Source organism: Myxine glutinosa, chromosome 1, assembly GCF_964187855.1.
Source record: "Myxine glutinosa chromosome 1, kmMyxGlut1.1, whole genome shotgun sequence".
NCBI classification, from domain to species: domain Eukaryota; kingdom Metazoa; phylum Chordata; class Myxini; order Myxiniformes; family Myxinidae; genus Myxine; species Myxine glutinosa.
In genome coordinates this window covers 164,056,168-164,078,200 of record NC_136261.1, presented here as the reverse complement: position 1 = coordinate 164,078,200, position 22,033 = coordinate 164,056,168, and the positions used below count along the sequence as shown (strand labels likewise).

Below are 22,033 nucleotides of genomic sequence, written 5' to 3'. Positions count from 1 at the left end.
ACACACACACACACACACACACACACACACACACACACACACACACACACACACACACACACACACACACACACACACACACACACACACATTACGGTGGAGCTTAAATTATTTTTAAAAACAATTTTTATTTTTGAAAGTCTTACCCCCTTAATCTGTTCCATATAATATAGAAACACTGTATAAAACGTTTGAGCACTAAATTGTTATGTTTAGGGGTAGCTCAAGGGCCGCAAAGATTATGAAAATTATAAAAATTCAACGAATTACGAGTATATCAGACTATATCTTGTTTATTTTAAACACCACACTTGAACACAGTATTTATTTTTGAACACGTTAATAGTGAATTCTTTGTTCAGTTTCTGACAGAGTTCATAGTATCAGTCTGACAATGTCCAGCAAACCCCAAATTTACTATTTTCATGGCATCCCGGACAGTGTATGTTTTCTGCTATCAGGGTACATTCTGCGATGGTCCTCGACAACTTGCAGCAGGAATTGCAGCTGAGTTTCATCGCGGGTTATCAACCCACTGTACTCTTGAATGAGTGCCACTCCACGTTCAGCGTAGTCATTGACAACTTTTAGAGAGTTGACTGTTTCTGCAGCCTGCTTGTAGTCGTCTCTGTCATCCCACAAGTCCGGATCAACCGCGAGAAATCCATCTGGAAGTTCCATCATTCGCAGAAGTTTCATTGACCTTGCTGTGACGAAATCTTCCAAGTTCTTGTCCTTGAATGAATCAAGAGCAACAGTGATTCGCTTGGAATGATCCTGATCTTGGTCTTCTTCATTCTTCATGGCACTCACCATCAGTCTCTTGGTTGCCGAACTGACCCGACTGTCGAAGAAAGCCAAGCTAACAAGTTCCTGTGACAAGTACCACACGTGATTGGAAAACTTGCGTGATGTTGACTTTGAGATGGCTGGATGGATTGATGAGTATTCAAGCAGTGACTTCAGCAGCAGCAGGTCACTGTAAGGAGCACCTGATGCTTGATGTGCAGAGATCCAGGCTGTCAGGTAGACACATACTGTGAATACACACACATCACGTAATCCTCTCTTTTCTGCAGGAGTCAGTTTGAATTGAGCCTTGAACATCCAGATCTTGAGACAGTATATTACTTTGGACATCCAGCGGGCATGGTGCATTGCTCCGGGTGACATGAATCGCACTCCTCTGGCAGGAGCAGCACCGAGAAAGACAATCACAAGTTCCAAGAATTCTTTATAATCATCTCTCGGCTGACTCTGTTCAAGATGCTTGCTGGTATAATCGATAGTGCCTTGCTTTATGTCTTCCACTAGACTTGCCACGTCATCAGCTGCAATCCCTGGTTCATACTTGGCCGTGTCTATGAATCCCCAGTATTCCTGGAAGCGTTTGAAGAGTGGAACCTCGGGAGAAGATTTGGCTCCCAATCCCATACACACTTGGAACACTGCACCAATTATCAATTCCATAATGTGATGCCTGCAAGCTTGTGACAAGAGCTCCTTCTCAAGCTTCTGCTCTAGGAGGACACAGGCACCAGCGATCCGACCAGTGTTTGAGCTGGTCGTGTCAAAACACATAGCTCGGATGCTGTCGGCTATGCCCCAGTCTTCAATGGCTCCAAAGATAGCAGCAGCCTGAGCCTCGCCTGTTCCAGATGGAAGCTTGGCAACTGTGAGTAGCTGAGAAACTCCTTTCCCTGAAACCAATAGTGGGAGGCGATCAACCTTCTCTTTTCCAATTAGATCAAGGATCAGTTTGCCGTCCCAGTGAACAACAAGGGGAACGTTACCCTGAAACTCCGCCTTTATATTTGCAGATCTCTGGACTCGGTGTTGTACTCTTTGTTGGCGAATTGAGTCTCTGTTTAGAGCAAGTTCATCAATGTTCTGTCCCAAGCTTTTGGCAGTTTCTGCTATAACAAAAACGGCTTTGCGGTCTGACACTTTTGGGCGATCTAGAGCGGCTGCGAGTTCTTCAGCAACGACAGTTTTTCGCCCCCTCTTTCTTTTTCGTGTCTGAAATGTGATGCCTCCAGCAGCTCCCTCACTTGCATTGTCCCCAATTTCCATCTTTTCACTATCTTCTGCTGAGCTGTTTTCAGATTCAGAACCAGATGAAATCAGTTCAGCTGTAGAAGCTGCTAACTGTTTCATTTGCTCCATTCGCTGTCACCTGGCAAGCATTTCCTCCTCTCTTTTGGACGCCGTTTTCTCCTTCGCAGCAAGCTTTACATCTACTCCAGCCAGCGACCCCCTTCTTCCCTTTTCTCGCTGGGCTAACAAGAAATCCTTGTCTTCTTGTAATACTGACGTATTGGTCAGAGCATCAGCGTGAGCGACATCAAAAAGGTCTTCAAGCCTGGAAACAAAAGCCGACTCTCTCGCGAGTTGAGTTGGTGACGTTCGCGCTTTGTTCTTTTTCAGAAGACGCCATTCTTCAAATGTCTGCTCAAGCTTGGTTTGGCAGTTTTGATGAGCTCTCATCGGGATTCTAGCTTTCTTCCAAAAGTTAGCTATTTCCGTGATGGTAACATCCGACGATTGTCTTACGGTCTCCTTCAGATCGAGATGGTGATGTAGGAAGAATCCAAGAGCCATACGCAATGATGGCAACTTGCTGCCACTTAATTCAGTTACAGAGTCGCCAAGGAGATACAACTTGGTTTGAGATCTTGTTGCTTTTTCCACAGATGACATTTTCAATCAGATATGAATCTGAAAGAAATAGAACATAGCATTAAGAAATTAAGAATCAAGAAAATTCAAACAGTTCTATTAATAACTGAGCAGTGAGCACAATGCCTCATAGTGGGGCGGCTTAGCCCAAATATTCAAAAGAATTGTGCATTTTGTGATACAAGCACCAAATTTGGCACAAATGTACATTAATATGTTGCGAACATTTTCAGATATTGGGCCACTTGAAATTCTCTCTTTATGTCCGCCATATTGGATTTCAAAATGGCCGCCACTTGAAATCTACATTTGCTATTATCTCTGGACGTAATGCAGCTATTGACTTGATTCTGGTTTCTAAATGTATGTTTTTGGGGGCAAGGAATCCAATGGTACCAATTTCAACTTAATATTATCTATCACAGTCTGTTATATAATTTTATTTGGAAATTATCTAGGCAAATATTGGATTCAACACAATACTTTGAAAAGAATGTCTTAGTTCTGTAAATATAAATAAATAAAAAACTATACTAAATCACTAGTAACAACTCAGACAAGCTCATATATACTGGCAGTCTAAAATATAAAGTCATATCCCATTAGGAAACAAAGTGACCCATTCATTTGTGTTTTTCATATGCATATTTTATGTAACATTACATTCATATTGTCAATAAATACCAAACATGCATAATCCCCTTTTCCTAGACCCTTTAAGCCATCTTTTGTGTTTCTAGAGTACAGAAATTTCTTGTATAGGCTTCCATCTGTCTTGTTTCCTTAACAATGCACTGTAGCATGTCTTTAACAATGTTTACAAACATGACTCCACTACATGTCTTTAATCACAGCCCTGACCCAAATAAAAGAGTAGAGAGGCTGCATGTGTGTTGACCCACATCAACTGTGTTCTTTGTGTGTGGCTGTGTTTAAATCACCTTGTGACTCCACATAAATGAGTTAATTACATACAATCTGGGCTCAGCTAGACAACATTGTGTGGTCAGCAATGAAGACGAGAGTCTGAATTACATGTATGCAAAAGACCTTGTGAACCAGTGAAGCAAATACACGGGTAAGCATGAATTAAATCTAGGGCATGATATAATTTCCATGATGTTTACCTCTACACTCAATGGTGGAAGGAGGTAATGTTTTGATCCCAGCTTGTCTGTATGTCTGTTTGTCTGTTAGTCCACAAAATTCCAGACAAAGCTTGTAGTAGTGGTAGTTGTAGTGGTAGTGGTGATAACAGAAATTGTTATATAGAACTGAACTTATATTATTATTATATGCAGAAAATAACTTCATTTCTATATGCCCTGCAGTGGACAGGTTAATTGGTTTATGCACTGAAGGGGTCACCCTGGTGTGCACTGCTGTGTTCTGCCTCACTGAGTTGTTCAGGTATGATGTACTCAGCACAAGCTTACCTGATACACATGTGTGCTGGCTAAAACCACTTGTCTGGTGGGCACGACAGAGGCAGGTTGTCTAATAGCCAACCTGGTCTTACTTTTTTGGGGTTTATCTGAAATTCTTACTATAAGGCTTTAAATTAGAAATGTTTTATATAAAGTAGTATTTTGAGTGAAGTGTGTATTCCACACTGACAGTTTTGACATGTTCTGAATTTAACACGAAGGCTGTAATTAACAGAACAGGGTATGTCTGGAAAATGTACTGTCCAACCTAATAAGAGTTTAGACTGATTTATATTTAAATCTTGGCTGTGTAAATATTGTAAGAATTTATGAATTCAAATGTTTTGTAAATATTCAATAAATTTGGGAATATTTTTTAACTAAAGAATCTCATGTGATTTTATTTCTCTTCTTGCCTCCGGTATGGGTGAAAATTTAATTCCGGCATAATCTCACAAAACTAATTCCCTAAGTGTGCCAAGCTAAATGCTCTACGATATCGAGGAATTATCCTCCTCTCCATTAGTATGGCGGAGGAAACCCCTCTATTATATATATAACAAAATGTTAACATTATATCATTGTATCGTTGCAGATTCAGAAGACAGTTCCACCATGTCCAAGAGCTTCAGACTAGCTGATGTTGAGCGAACTTCACCATCAACATCACAGCACCTCACCACAACTGACTGGAAGTTATGCCTTATATGTCAAGAGGATAAGACGGAGACACTGACCAAACCTGACCAATCAAAGAGAAAAGACATTGGGAGTGGGTACAGTTCACTCGCAGAGAACTTGGTCAAATTCAGTGAACTTGGAGAGCTTCCAGGATCATTTCACCTGGAAAGACTCGATGATGGTCATGGCATTGAAGCTGCGATGGTTGCACACGGTGCAAAATATCATCAGACATGCAGGCTCCAGTACAACAACACCAAACTGCAGAGAGCACAAAAGAGAGCACTCAAGAAAGAATGTGAGAGCGATGAGGAACAAGCTGCATGCAAACGCACCAGGTTACATTCACGCTCATCGAGTACAGAGAAGAAGGTCCCAGAAAATTGTTTCTTCTGTGAACAACCTGCTGGGGCTGACAGTCTTCGGAAAGCTGCAACATTCCAAATGGACAAACGGCTGCGTGCCTGTGCAACCCTTCTTGGTGATACAGAACTGCTGGGCGGTCTCAGTGGTGGGGACATGATAGCGTTGGACGCCCAGTATCACCCACGGTGCTTGATAGGACTTTACAATCGCACAAGAAAGGCCCAGTCAACAGGATCACAGGACACAAAACAAGAGCGAGCAATGTCGGCAGTTGTCTTCGCTGAACTCGTCCTCTACATTGAAGAAACCAGACAAGATGAGGAGACGGCACCAGTATTCAGATTGGCTGACCTTGTCCAGCTCTATCAGTCCAGAATGGAACAGCTAGGAGTCCAGCTCGACACGAGAGTCCACTCCACACGACTGAAACAGAGACTGTTGGCTCAGTTTCCTGACATGCGGGCACACACCAAGGGGAGAGACATCCTGATGGCATTTGAAGAAGATGTCGGTGCTGCTCTTGCCAAAGCCTGCGAGCTGGACAGTGATAGTGATGCAGTCCATCTTGCCCATGCTGCACAGATTGTTCGCCGTCACATGTTTGGAGAAGCCAAGCCCTTCACAGGATTCCCTGAAGTATGTCAAGAAGAATCTGTGCCACCGTTGCTGCTTGCCCTAGTCAGTATGATCCTAGAGGGACCCAGCATCAAGGAACAGATGGCAGACACTAACCCTGCAGCAATTGCCACAGCTCAGATACTGAAGTTCAACAGCATCAAACACAAGCGAACACGTGGCACCACATCATCCACCAGTGTCAGGCACAGTGTTGCACAGGAGACCCCACTTCCAATATACATAGGGATGATGCTGCATGCTCATACACGCAAGAAGGAATTGGTCGACAGACTGTCACACCTTGGCCTGAGCATCTCCTATGATAGAGTGCTCCAGCTCTCAGCACAGATGGGTAACAGTGTCTGCCAACAGTTTCACAGAGAACAAGTGGTCTGCCCTCCGAAGATGCGTGGCAAAGTGTTTACAACTGCCGCTGTAGACAACATAGATCACAACCCCAGTGCAACAACATCAAAGGACTCCTTCCATGGTACCGCTATCTCCCTCATACAACATCCTTCTTACACTGGTGAAGGAGTGGATCGGAGTATCGTCATTGTTGGAGGATCTGGGGATGCACGGTCCAAGACAGTCGCCCCCTTGCTGCACTACTACACTGATGTACCCCCTGTCACTAGCAGCATCAAGAAGTCGCCTGTCCCAGCTGCTAAAGTGGCGTCATTGACCAGAGGAGACTTCAAACAGCAGACTGATGAAGAATACCAATGGCTAGGCAATGCAAAGCGAGTCCTGGAAGACAACACTGGTACAGTGGACAATGACAACACATCTTGGGCTGCATTTCATGCCAGCCGACAGCCACCAGATGCTCGAGTCATCTGCCCCACGTCGCTGCTTCCACTCTTCCTGGAGAGTGCCCACACAGTGGCCATGATCCGGCACTCAATGGACGTCGTGAAGAATGCTGTGGAACACCTGAATCCTGGACAGACACCAGTGGTCACCGTTGATCAGCCCCTGTTTGCTTTGGCCAAGCAGATACAGCGGAAGTGGCCAGAGAGCTATGGTGAAGACCAGATAGTGGTGATGTTTGGTGGCCTCCACATAGAGATGGCGGCACTGAGGACACTGGGGGACTGGCTGAAAGGGAGTGGTTGGGTGCAAGCACTTGTGCAAGCCGAGATTGCGACAGCAGGGACAGCAGACTCATTCCTGCGAGCATCCCATGTCTTGCGCACAAGAAGAGCACATCAAGTGACTGCAGCAGCACTGTACATCCTGCAACACTGTGCCTACAACCACTACTGTCTGGGAGAAACCAGGGATGCAGAGGACCTTCCGGAGTTTGAAGACTGGTGTTGCCAGAGAGGAGAAGACATCCCCCAGTTTCACTACTGGGCAACCGTGCTGGAACTAGAACTGTTGGTTCTAGTGTATGTGCGTTCTCTCAGGCAGGGATCGTTAATGATGTACCTCGATGCTCTGACAGAGCTGGTCCCCTGGTTCCATGCACTGGATCACACCCACTATGCTAGGTGGATACCAGTGCACCTGATGGACATGGCCGAACTCACCATCAAACACCCAGATGTAGCCAGGAAATTCAGGGAAAGCCACTTCACCGTTCAGAAAACACAGAGGGTGTTCTCTTCAATCCCGATTGACCAGGCACATGAGCAGAATAATGCCTGCATCAAAGGAGACGGTGGAGCAGTTGGGCTCACTGACAACCCCAGTGCCCTACGTCGCTGGATGGTTGCGGGACCAGAAGTTGCCAGGGTGATCGAAGAATTCCAGGATGGGAACCAACACTGGAGACGGCAAACAGCAGACACACGTCATCATGATCAGACGCCAAGTGTACAGGCCTCATTTGTGAAAGATGTTCGCTCTCTCGTCGGTGTCATAGAGGAGATGGGCAACCCATTCGAGGAGGAGAGTCAGGATGTAGTCAAACTGGACACAAAGGAGATCGCAGATCCTGCTGCTGTGGAGACCGTGATGAATGCCAAGAGGATTGGCCAAGAGCAGTTTGAGGCTTTCACCAGAGAGTGTCTGTTGGACAGAACAAAGGCAGTGGACGCACCCATTCCTCGTAACAAGCTGAAGGTGTTCAGCACTTCCACTCCAAGAAGCCAGAGCAAAGGTCAGCAACAGCTCGCCTCCATCAAGAATGACCGTGAACTCTTCGCACGCCTGTACATTGGCTGCCAGACGAGGGATGGAAACCTTGAGGAGTTCTTTTGTCACGAGAATCAGGCATGTCCTCCTGCATTGTCTGATGGTGGAAGCCTCTGCACTGGTACCAAGAGTGATCTCCTCACATGCTTGGAAGAAGTCTCCGACGCAAAGACAGAGACTCCTGTCACGACCTGTATTGTGCTTGATGGAGCAGCCATCGTCCAGATGCTGAAGCCGGCTGCATCAAAGACCTTTGAAGAGTATGCACAACAGATCTTCATCCCATATATGTCCACGAAGCTGCAAACAGTGTCACGCCTGGATCTGGTCTGGGATACTTACCTTGCTGATTCACTGAAAGGTAGTACACGTGCAAAGCGGGGACAAGGTGTGCGGAGATGTGTGGTGGCTGCCGCAGCCATACCAGGAAACTGGCAGAACTTCCTACGAGTGGACAGCAACAGGACCGAGCTGTTCAGGTTCCTCTCAGCAGCTCTCATGGAATGGTTTGACCAGGAGGACAAGCAACTCGTCATTACTGATGGAGAGGCAGTGCTCAGCAAGCCACTACTGCCAGATCTGACCTCACTCGCCCCATGTAACCATGAAGAGGCTGACAGTCGGATGTTGCTGCATGCATCTCACGCAGTCCAGCATGGACACCATGCAATACTCATCCGGACTGTAGACACCGATGTTGTGGTGCTGGCAGTGTCCCTGGCACAGGAGTTGCAACCAGAAGACAAACTGTGGCTGGCATTCGGAACAGGCCAGAGTTTCCGATACCTAGCAGCACACGAAATAGCAGCTGGATTGGGACGAGAGAAGGCTCGTGCACTGCCAATGTTCCACGCTCTAACTGGATGCGACACTGTGTCTAGTTTTCATAGACATGGCAAGAACACTGCGTGGGCAGTCTGGACGGTACTGCCAGAACTCACTGAGGCGCTGCTGCTGCTGTCCTCTGCACCTCGTGACATACCAGACGATGCAATGCGCATCATCGAGAGGTTCGTGATCCTGTTGTATGATCGAACCAGCAAATGCACAGACATTGACAAGGCCAGGAGGAAACTCTTCGCAAGGAAGAACAATGTGCAGCTCATCCCTCCAACGAAGGCAGCTCTGGAGGAACATGTCAAGAGGGCAGTGTATCAAGGTGGACATGTGTGGGGTCAGATACTGCTGCCAGCACCAGAGCTCCCTCCACCAACCAACTGGGGTTGGTCAAGGACTGGAGAAGGATACATATATATACATACACACATATATATACACATATATATACACACATATATATACATACATATATATACACACATATATATACATACATATATATACATACTTCACACACACATATATATACACATACACACCTTACTGGACCAGGCTAACTGAGGCAGCTCACAGCTGCATTGAGCTGGTTTCTTGCAAGTGCAAGAAAGGGTGTGTGAGGCGCTGCAAGTGCAAAAAGGCTGCCCTTCAGTGCACAGCCCTCTGTGTGTGTGAAGGGGACTGCACATGACGATGAGTCAACAACATACATGTACTTGTGGCAATGCTGAACTTGTTAACACTAGGGCATGCCCGTACAAAATTATATCCCCCCCCCCTCTATTTACATGAAATGGTTTGGTCCATTCGCAAAGCCAAAGCGGACGGCTTGCGAGTACGGTGACAATCCCCCCCCCCCCCTCTATTTACATGAAATGGTTTGGTCCAAAGCGAACGGCTTGCGAGTACGGTGACAATCCCCCCCCCCCCCCCCCTCTATTTACATGAAATGGTTTGGTCCAAAGCGAACGGCTTGCGAGTACGGTGACAATCCCCCCCCTCTATTTACATGAAATGGTTTGGTCCAAAGCGAACAGCTTGCGGAGTTTGGTAAAGAAATCGCCATAGCTCGGTAACTACTTCTCCGATTAATATGAAACCTTGAAAAGGCACATCCTCGGGTCCCCAGCAATATACCTGGCAAGTTTCAAGTATATCGGACCCGTGGTTGTCGAGAAACAGCGGTCGCATACACACACACAGACACACACACACACAGAGATTACTGGAATTATAGATAGATGACACTGTTTATGTACACGTATCTTCAGTACCGGTATATACCTAGCCTCAGATACCAGTACACCTAGCCTCAAATACTAGACCATGTAGCATGTCAGTATTATACCTAAGACATTTACAGAACTAAGACATTCTTTTCAAAGTATTGTGTTGAATCCAATATTTGCCTAGATAATTTCCAAATAAAATTATATAACAGACTGTGATAGATAATATTAAGTTGAAATTGGTACCATTGGATTCCTTGCCCCCAAAAACATACATTTAGATACCAGAATCAAGTCAATAGCTGCATTACGTCCAGAGATAATAGCAAATGTAGATTTCAAGTGGCGGCCATTTTGAAATCCAATATGGCGGACATAAAGAGAGAATTTCAAGTGGCCCAATATCTGAAAATGTTCGCAACATATTAATGTACATTTGTGCCAAATTTGGTGCTTGTATCACAAAATGCACAACAGGTTTGCTATGCTGCTACACTATCAAGCAATTACACAAACATACTGCTGCAACAGTGTTGCAGCTGTTGCTTAGTCAGCATAGTCAGTCCATTGAGTCCAAACAGTAAACAAGTCTGAACATGTCTGGAATATAAATTCATGGAAAATTTGCATTGTCAATTTATCAGCAAAAGAATGGGATTCGGACGATTGGTTGGATAATAGATATGAACCAGTTGAACCACAATGATTATGCTTCTATAATCTGTGATAATATTATACCATGTTTATACACCCATTGTGTCTGTGATTCTCTGCAAAGCCTGTGATAACTTCGTTTTTATTTTCAAATAGTGTTCTGTGATACACCTATGTACAGTGTTTACTTTTAGATACTATGGTGATAAGCGTTCCCAGGTCAGCGCTACATCTCATTTTAGCATTTATTGTCTAGCAGACTCAAGCTCAACGAACATTTTACTCTTTTATTATAACAGATATTGTGTATGTACAATGTACATATTACTACTGTAATTATTTATTTAATGGAGCACAGAGTTTTATAACTTAAAGGTTTTATCTGTGTTCCCAGTAATTAATTTTACAACAATGATTGCATGTTGTGTGTATGATGATAGGAGAGAGTGTCAATTTACTTAGTAGTTAAAATTGGGTTCTTAATTTATCAACAGAATTAATCTATTATCAGTAGTATGCGAAATAAAAGGGCGGCCGCAGCTTTGGGGTATCAGAAACTTTACCATCAGTGAGCTACCCCTAAATATTGTTCACTTGTGCTCATATTTTGCCTGAATTTTTATTTCATATATAGGAACAAATTGAGAGGGTAAGAAGATCATATTTCAAAAGTTCAAAAATAAGCTCCAACCTGACACACATATATACATATATACACACACATATATACACATATACACATACACATATACATATACACACACACACACATATATACATATATACACACACATATATATACACATATACACATATACATATATACACACACATATATACATATACATATATACACACACATATATACATATACATATATACACACACATATATATATATACACATATACATATACACACACACACACACACACATATACACATACACATATACATATACACACACACACACACACACACACACACACACATATACACATACACATATACATATACACACACACACATATACACATACACATATACATATACACACACACACATATACATATACACACACACACATATATATACACACACACATATATACACACACACATATATTCACACACACATATATACACACACACATATATACACACACACATATATACACACACACATATATACACACACACATATATACACATATATACACACACACACACACACACACACACACACACACACACACACACACACACACACACACACACACACACACACACACACACACACACACACACACACACACACACACACAATCTTACTAACTCATGCGCATTTATGATTCATTAAATGAAGATAATGTTGGTCCATCTGTCTCGTTCGTCCCGGATGATCAGGTGGGCTTCCCAGTGGTGATTCCCAGGTGGGTTCCAGGGGGATTCCAGGGGGATTCCAGTCCAGGGTGGTTCTCCCAAATCAGTAGAAGTCTGAACTACAAAGTACAACGTCAATTGTCAGTCAGCCCACTCGCGGCTATTTTTATGTGTTTATGTTCATGCTTATGTTTTGTTCTGGTCGATCTGACTCGTTTCATATACAGAACGTCCTCATATATTACATTCTCAGTGTTTATCTCCAAACGCACTTCATAAATACGCCTTACATGACAATGAACATACACCTTCTAATGTTTCGTCGAAGGCTCAAAGCAACCGTGGCCTGCTTCGCCTGCTCTGGTCCAAACACAACGCAACACAAACATGGAACCCTGGACGAGACAGAATCGTGCGACCTGTTGTATTTGTTATACGAAGTCAATAAAGACATTAACTCACACCGTATCGAAACTCCCAAACCGAACCCAAGACAACAAAACACATCATGTCCAACCTGGTTATGAGGCAGGCATTCGGTGTTGCGCTGCGCACAAGGAAGCAGGTACGTACAGCTCAGCTCGGCCGCAATGACTGAGACAGATACAGGTTACGAACCTCGGGAAATGGACGCAATGTCGAAGGTGATGAGGGCTCGTCAAGTTGATTTGGTTTCCTTGCTTCTTGCGAAATCCAACTACCCGTTCATCTCACGAAAATTACCGAATTTGCGGTAACTTCAACAAGTTCATCAAATCCAACCGAAAAACATGCCTAATGCATTCTTATCCGCTTTAATAACGTCCTCGGAACGGAAGAAACGTCAATTTTTATTTTTACGTCGAGGAAGCAAACGCAAGCTACGAAAAACAGCGCCTACGAGTACTGACAGGCGTCAGGGACTCAGGCAGCATCACCCATTGGCATTACTACTTCTTCTTTTTCTTCTCCGTGTTTCCTATCCGCATCCTCTTCTTCTTTTTTTGGTCGTAAGACCTCTTGCGTTCTCTAATCGTTTTTTTCCATACTACGTTGGTATTTTTGAGTTTTGAAATCTCATTATATTATTGAGTTAATGCAGTAAAAAAAAAAATTGCAAAACTGCTGTGCATCTTATAAGGTGGTAAACACATTGGCTGAACTGACCATGACATATACACCTCAACAATATCACGTGTGGGTTGTGGTGTTTATAATTGGTTGCATTTGTTGTGCTTGCTTTCAGGAGGCAAATAGATATTGTAGATTAAAATGAAATCGTTAGTTCAGGAGATTATATTGTTTAAAAGTTTTATATCTTCGCGGCCGCTGGAAGGCGCACAAATTGAGGCCCGTTGTGGTTGACAACTAAGGCTTTTATTGCAGAATCATGAATAAACCATTATGAGCCTTCCTTGGCTTGCGACTAACTGTCGCCCCCGCACGGCACTTTTTTTTTTAACGTTGACCAGTCAAACAATATTGAGTGCCGAATGGCAGACACATGCAAACACAGTACAGCACTGTATCACAAAAAAGGTTTCTTCGGTAGCGGAAGATTAATAAACCGTAAACGGCCTTGAAACGTCAATCACAATTATGCAAGCGAGACATCACATGCAGCAGAAGTTTATCAACAAACACAATGGGGAAAACAGAAGAAAGTGGGACAACAAATTTTGTGGGATTGAAACAAGTTGACTTAAACAATGTTTAAATTCACTCAATCAAAAGCCACACTTGAAACATTAACATGAGCATCAACGTAAACTAAAAAGCATCTGAAAATGCAATGCCCGTCTGCACCCGTTTGTATCTAGACTTCTTCTTCTTCTTCGGTATGCTCACAAAATGAAAACAATTTTAAAAAATACAAAATGAAAATTCATGATTTTATGCAACCTTCACCTTTGAGCTTTTGATCTAAAAAAAAATAATCAGCTTCTAGATTTTCATTGGTGAACCAATTCTGTGACCCAATATGCAAATTCTTAAAATTTCAGGTGAACGGGATGAAAATAGGTAACTTTAAGCAACCTTCATCTTTGACCTTTTGATCTAAAAAATAAACATCTTCTAGCGTTTGATTGATGAACCAATTCAGTGAACCAATATGCAAATTCTTAAAATTTCAGGTCAATCAAATGAAAATATATGATTTTATGTGACGCTGACCTTTGACCTTTTGATAAAATTATAAATTTGTCTTCTCCCTATTATCATAATAAAGATTTCGTGAAAAATTGATGACAATAGCTCAAATGGTTTAAAAAAAAAAAAGTTATGGCCTGGACAAACACACACACAGACACACATAAGTGATCACAAAACCCCGACTTCTGTGCAGGGTTCGGGCTAAAAATATCCCCGAGTAGGCTGACTGTCATCACTTGAGGTTGCAGTTCAGACATCTGCTGATTTGGTGGAACTCAGATCAATGTAATGGAGGTCATGCATCTGATTTGGTCATATCGACAGAATGAGGCCATGCATCTGATTTGGTCAGATCAACGCAATAAGACCATGCACCTGATTTGGTCAGATCGATGAAATGAAACCATTCATCTGATTTGGTCAGATCGACGTAATGAGGCCGTGCATCTGATTTGGTCAGATCGACATGATGAGGCCATGCATATGATTTGTTCATATCGACGTAATGAGGCCGTGCATCTGATTTGGTCAGATCGACGTAATGAGGCCGTGCATCTGATTTGGTCAGATAAACGTAACGAGGCCATGCATCTGATTTGGTCAGATTGGCATAATGAGGCCATGCATCTGATTTGGTCAGATTGACGTAATGAGGCCATACATCTGATTTGGTGAGATCGACAAAATGAGGCCGTGCATCTGATTTGGTCAGATCGACATAGAGGCCATGCATCTGATTTGGTCAGATCGACATAATGAGACCGCGCATCTGATTTGTTCATATCGACGTAATGAGTCCATGTATCTGATTTGGTCAGATCAACGTAATGAGGCCGTGCATCTGATTTGGTCAGATCGATGTAATGAGGCCGTGCATCTGATTTGGTCAGATCGATGTAATGAGGCCGTGCATCTGATTTGGTCAGATTGACGTAATGAGGCCATGCATCTGATTTGGGCAGATCGACGTAATGAAAGGGTAGAAAAGCGGCAGGGCCGACAGGAGTTGTGGGAGACATGTTGAAGGCAGCAGGAAGTTGGGATGTGAAGAGAATGACAGAGATCTGTAATCTGGTGGTGAAAGAAGGCCGCATTCCAGTGGATTGGGAACTGAGTACCCTCGTCCCTCTATCCAAGGGGAAAGGTGACCCTCTGGAGTGTGGCTCATACCGAGCGATAAAGTTATTGGAGCATGGAATGAAGGTATTGGAAAGGGTGTTGGAGAGGAGGATAAGGAAGAAGGTGAAGATCGACGAAATGCAGTTTGGATTCATGCCAGGAAGAGGAACGACAGACGTGCTTTTCATTGTGAGGCAGTTGCAGGAGAAGTACATGGAGAAGAGGAAGAAGTTGTTTCTTGGGTTTGTTGATCTGGAGAAAGCATTCGATCGGGTTCCACGCAAAGTATTGACATGGGCATTGAGGAAGTTAGGAGTGGAGGAATGGTTGATCAGAGTAGTGATGGCAATGTACAAAAGAGCGCGCACAGCTGTAAGGACGAAGGACGGGAACAGTGGTGAGTTTGAGGTGAAGGTGGGAGTGCATCAGGGGTCGGTACTAAGTCCACTACTATGTGTAGCTGTGATGGAGGTGCTGGCTCAGAACGTAAAGGAGGATTTACCATGGGAGTTGTTGTATGCAGATGATCTGGTGTTGATTGCGGAAAGTATGGATGGACTGAAGGAAAAGATGAACACGTGGAAGGAATGTGGGAGACAAAAGGTCTGAAGGTGAATATCGGAAAGACGAAGGTGATGGCAAGTGGTAAAGCATGTGGTGAGGTGGAAAGAACTGGGAAGTGGCCCTGTGCTGTGTGTAGGAAGGGTGTCGGAGTGAACTCCATTCAGTGTACAATGTGCGCTGAGTGGGTTCATCAAAAATGTAGTGGTCTGAGAGGGTCATTAACCAGTGTGGCAGCTACATTCAAATGTAAGGTGTGCACAGAGGGAGCTGCAGATGGAGGAAATGTTGAGTTGGATCTTGGAGACGGCATGAAGCTGGAAGGTGTGAAATTATTTTGCTACCTCGGAGACATGCTGAATGGAGAAGGTGGATCAGACTCGGCAACGGTTGCTCGAGTGAGATGTGCATGGAAGAAGTTTCGGGAATTGAGTGGCGTGCTGATGATGAGGGGAGTGTCGTTGAAGCTGAAGGGAAAGGTGTATGCTGCATGTGTGAGAAGTGTTATGATTTATGGGAGCGAGACATGGGTAATGAACGTAGAGCAGCAACGAAGGTTGGAAAGGGTGGAAATGCGATTGGTTCGACGGATGTGCGGAGTATCGTTGAGAGAGAGGAAGACAAATGATGAATTGCGAAAGATGATGGGAATAGAGCCTGTGATGGATGCTGTGAAGAGGAACAGGTTGAGATGGTTTGGTCATGTGTTGAGGAAGGATGAAAATGACTGGTTGAGAAGAGTGATGGAAATGAATGTAGAAGGAAGTAGAAGATGGGGAAGACCGAGAAAGACTTGGCTAAAGATGGTGGAAGAAGAAATGCGGGCAAGGGGGTTAACAAGGAGAGATGCAGAAAATAGGGCAAAATGGAGAAGATTGTCATGGGGACCGCAAGGCTAACCCCCACTCTAGCAGGGAAAATGGCCTTTAAAATGCATGTTGTTGTTGTTGTTGACGTAATGAGACAATGCATCCGATTTGGTCAGATCGATGTAATGAGGTCGTGCCACCGATTTGGTCAGATCGATGTAATGAGGCCATGTATCTGATTTGGGCAGATCGACGTCATGAGACAATGCATCTGATTTGGTCAGATCGATGTAATGAGGTCGTGCATCCGATTTGGTCAGGATGTAATGAGGCCATGTATCTGATTTGGTCAGATCGATGTAATGAGTTCGTGCATCTGATTTGGTCAGATAGAAGTAATGAGGCCTTGCATCTGATTTGGTCAAATCAATGTAATGGAGGCCATGCATCTGATTTGGTCAGATCGACGTAATGAGGCCGTGAATCTGATTTGTTCAGATCGACATAATGAGGCCATGCATCCGATTTCCTCTAATCGACACAATGAGGCCATGCATCTGATTTGGCCAGATCAATGTCATGAGGCCGTGCATCTGATTTGGTCAGATCGACGTAATGATGACATGCATCTGAATTGGTCAAATCGACATAATGAGGCCACGCATCTGATTTGGTCAGATCGGCATAATGAGGCCATGCATCTGATTTAGTCAGATTGACGTAATGAGGCCGTGCATCTGATTTGGTCAGTCCGACGTAATGAGGCCATGCATCTGATTTGGTCAGATCGACGTAATTAGGCCATGCATCTGATTTGGTCAGATCAACGCAATGAGACCATGCATCTGATTTGGTCAGATCGACGAAATGAAACCATGCATCTGATTTTGTCAGATCGACGTAATGAGGCCGTGGATCTGATTTGGTCAGATCGTCATAATGAGGCCGTGCATATAATTTGTTCATATTGACGTAATGAGGCCGTGCATCTGATTTGGTCAGATCGACGTAATGAAGCCGTGCATCTGATTTGGTCATATCAATGTAACGAGGCCATACATCTGATTTGGTCAGATTGGCATAATGAGGCCACACATCTGATTTGGTGAGATCGACATAATGAGGCCGTGCATCTGATTTGGTCAGATCGACATAATGAGGCCATGCATCTGATTTGGTTAGATTGACATAATGAGACCGTGCATCTGATTTGTTCATATCGACGTAATGAGTCCATGTATCTGATTTGGTCAGATCGACGTAATGAGGCTGTGCATCTGATTTGGTCAGATCGATGTAATGAGGCTGTGCATCCTATTTGGTCAGATCGATGTAATGAGGCCGTGCATCTGATTTGGTGAGATCGACGTAATGAGGCCGTGCATCCAATTTGGTCAGATCGATGTAATGAGGCCATGTATCTGATGTGGTCAGATCGATGTAATGAGGCCGTGCATCTGATTTGGTCAGATCGACGTAATGAGGCCATGCATCTGATTTGGTCAGATCGACATAACAAGGCCATGCATCTGATTTGGTCAGATCGACATAATCAGGCCGTGCATCTGATTTGTTCAGATCGACGTAATGAGGCCATGCATCTGATTTCCTCGAATTGACGGAATGAGGCCATGCATTTGATTTGGCCAGATCAATGTCATGAGGCCGTGCATCTGATTTGGTCAGATCGACGGAATGATGCCATGCATCTGAATTGGTCAAATCGACATCATGAGGCCACGCATCTGATTCGGTCAGATCGGCATAATGAGGCCATGCATCTGATTTTGTCAGATTGACGTAATGAGGCCGTGCATCTGATTTGGTCAGACCGACGTAATGAGGCCATGCATCTGATTTGGTCAGATCGACGTAATGAGCCCATGCATCTGATTTGGTCATATCGACGGAATCAGGCCATGCATCTGATTTGGTCAGATCGACGAAATGAAACCATGCATCTGATTTGGTCAGATCGACGTAATGAGGCCGTGCATCCGATTTGGTCAGATCGACATAATGAGGCCGTGCATATTATTTGTTCATATCGACGTAATGAGGCCATGCATCTGATTTGGTCAGATCGACGTAATGAGGCCGTGCATCTGATTTGGTCAGATTGACGTAATGAGGCCACACATCTGATTTGGTGAGATCGACATAATGAGGCCGTGCATCTGATTTGGTCAGATCAACATAATGAGGCCATGCATCTGATTTGGTCATATCGACATCATGAGACCGTGCATCTGATTTGTTCATATCGACGTAATGATTCCATCTATCTGATTTGGTCAGATCGACGTAATGAGGCCATGCATCTGATTTGGTCAGATCGATGTAATGAGGCCGTGCATCTGATTTGGTCAGATCGATGTAATGAGGCTGTGCATCTGATTTGGTGAGATCGACATAATGAGACAATTCACCTGATTTGGTCAGATCGATGTAATGAGGCCGTGAATCCAATTTGGTCAGATCGATGTGATGAGGCCATGTATCTGATTTGGTCAGATCGATGTAATGAGGTCATGCATCTGATTTGGTCAGATCGACTTAATGAGACAATGCACCTGATTTGGTCAGATCAATGTAATGAGGCCGTGCATCCAATTTGGTCAGATCGATGTAATGAGGCCATGTATCTCATTTGGTCAGATCGATGTAATGAGGCCGTGCATCTGATTTGGTCAGATCGACATAATGAGGCCATGCATCCGATTTCCTCGAATCGACACAATGAGGCCATGCATCTGATTTGGCCAGATCAATGTCATGAGGCCGTGCATCTGATTTGGTCAGATCGACGTAATGATGACATGCATCTGAATTGGTCAAATCGACATAATGAGGCCACGCATCTGATTTGGTCAGATCGGCATAATGAGGCCATGCATCTGATTTAGTCAGATTGACGTAATGAGGCCGTGCATCTGATTTGGTCAGTCCGACGTAATGAGGCCATGCATCTGATTTGGTCAGATCGACGTAATGAGGCCATGCATCTGATTTGGTCAGATCAACGCAATGAGACCATGCATCTGATTTGGTCAGATCGACGAAATGAAACCATGCATCTGATTTTGTCAGATCGACGTAATGAGGCCGTGGATCTGATTTGGTCAGATCGTCATAATGAGGCCGTGCATATGATTTGTTCATATTGACGTAATGAGGCCGTGCATCTGATTTGGTCAGATCGACGTAATGAAGCCGTGCATCTGATTTGGTCAGATCAATGTAACGAGGCCATACATCTGATTTGGTCAGATTGGCATAATGAGGCCACACATCTGATTTGGTGAGATCGACATAATGAGGCCGTGCATCTGATTTGGTCAGATCGACATAATGAGGCCATGCATCTGATTTGGTCAGATTGACATAATGAGACCGTGCATCTGATTTGTTCATATCGACGTAATGAGTCCATGTATCTGATTTGGTCAGATCGACGTAATGAGGCTGTGCATCTGATTTGGTCAGATCGATGTAATGAGGCTGTGCATCTGATTTGGTCAGATCGATGTAATGAGGCCGTACATCTGATTTGGTGAGATCGACGTAATGAGGCCGTGCATCCAATTTGGTCAGATCGATGTAATGAGGCCATGTATCTGATGTGGTCAGATCGATGTAATGAGGCCGTGCATCTGATTTGGTCAGATCGACGTAATGAGGCCATGCATCTGATTTGGTCAGATCGACATAACAAGGCCATGCATCTGATTTGGTCAGATCGACATAATCAGGCCGTGCATCTGATTTGTTCAGATCGACGTAATGAGGCCATGCATCTGATTTCCTCGAATCGACGCAATGAGGCCATGCATTTGATTTGGCCAGATCAATGTGATGAGGCCGTGCATCTGATTTGGTCAGATCGACGGAATGATGCCATGCATCTGAATTGGTCAAATCGACATCATGAGGCCACGCATCTGATTCGGTCAGATCGGCATAATGAGGCCATGCATCTGATTTTGTCAGATTGACGTAATGAGGCCGTGCATCTGATTTGGTCAGACCGACGTAATGAGGCCATGCATCTGATTTGGTCAGATCGACGTAATGAGCCCATGCATCTGATTTGGTCATATCGACGGAATCAGGCCATGCATCTGATTTGGTCAGATCAACGCAATGAGACCATGCATCTGATTTGGTCAGATCGACGAAATGAAACCATGCATCTGATTTGGTCAGATCGACGTAATGAGGCCGTGCATTCGATTTGGTCAGATCGACATAATGAGGCCGTGCATATTATTTGTTCATATCGACGTAATGAGGCCGTGCATCTGATTTGGTCAGATCGACGTAATGAGGCCGTGCATCTGATTTGGTCAGATTGACGTAATGAGGCCACACATCTGATTTGGTGAGATCGACATAATGAGGCCGTGCATCTGATTTGGTCAGATCAACATAATGAGGCCATGCATCTGATTTGGTCAGGTCGACATAATGAGACCGTGCATCTGATTTGTTCATATCGACGTAATGATTCCATCTATCTGATTTGGTCAGATCGACGTAATGAGGCCATGCATCTGATTTGGTCAGATCGATGTAATGAGGCCATGCATCTGATTTGGTCAGATCGATGTAATGAGGCCGTGCATCTGATTTGGTGAGATCGACGTAATGAGGCCGTGCATCCAATTTGGTCAGATCGATGTAATGAGGCCATGTATCAGATTTGGTCAGATCGATGTAATGAGGTCATGCATCTGATTTGGTCAGATCGACATAATGAGACAATTCACCTGATTTGGTCAGATCGATGTAATGAGGCCGTGAATCCAATTTGGTCAGATCGATGTGATGAGGCCATGTATCTGATTTGGTCAGATCGATGTAATGAGGTCATGCATCTGATTTGGTCAGATCGACTTAATGAGACAATGCACCTGATTTGGTCAGATCAATGTAATGAGGCCGTGCATCCAATTTGGTCAGATCGATGTAATGAGGCCATGTATCTCATTTGGTCAGATCGATGTAATGAGGCCGTGCATCTGATTTGGTCAGATCGACATAATGAGGCCATGCATCTGATTTGGTCAGATCGATGTAATGAGGCCGTGCATTTAATTTGGTGAGATTGACGTCATGAAGCCATGCATCTGATTTGGTCAGATCGATGTATTGAGGCTATGCATCTGATTTGGTCAGATCGACATAATGAGGCCATGCATCTGATTTGGTCAGATCGACATAATGAGGCCATGCATCTGATTTGGTCAGATCGATGTAATGAGGCCGTGCATCTAATTTGGTGAGATCGACGTCATGAAGCCATGCATCTGATTTGGTCAGATCGATGTATTGAGGCCGTGCATCTGATTTGGTCAGATCGACGAAATGAAACCATGCATCTGATTTGGTCAGATC

The 22,033-nt window shown here is 44.1% G+C and overlaps 1 protein-coding gene across 5 annotated transcripts in view; it reads right to left on the bottom strand.

Annotated features, from left to right (window-relative positions):
- JAK2 (Janus kinase 2) overlaps nt 1-22,033 on the bottom strand; it is a 324,490-nt gene that overhangs the window by 239,531 nt on the left and 62,926 nt on the right. The window contains exon 1 of one of the 5 annotated variants that reach the window (XM_078779477.1): nt 12,633-13,005. The exons of 2 other annotated variants lie outside the window; for them this stretch is intronic. The gene's annotated coding sequence lies outside the window, so the exon portion shown is untranslated. Of the gene's footprint in view, nt 1-12,531; nt 13,006-22,033 lie in introns of those variants that run through there. 2 more of the 5 variants (XM_078779496.1, XM_078779482.1) reach the window with 2 other exon arrangements.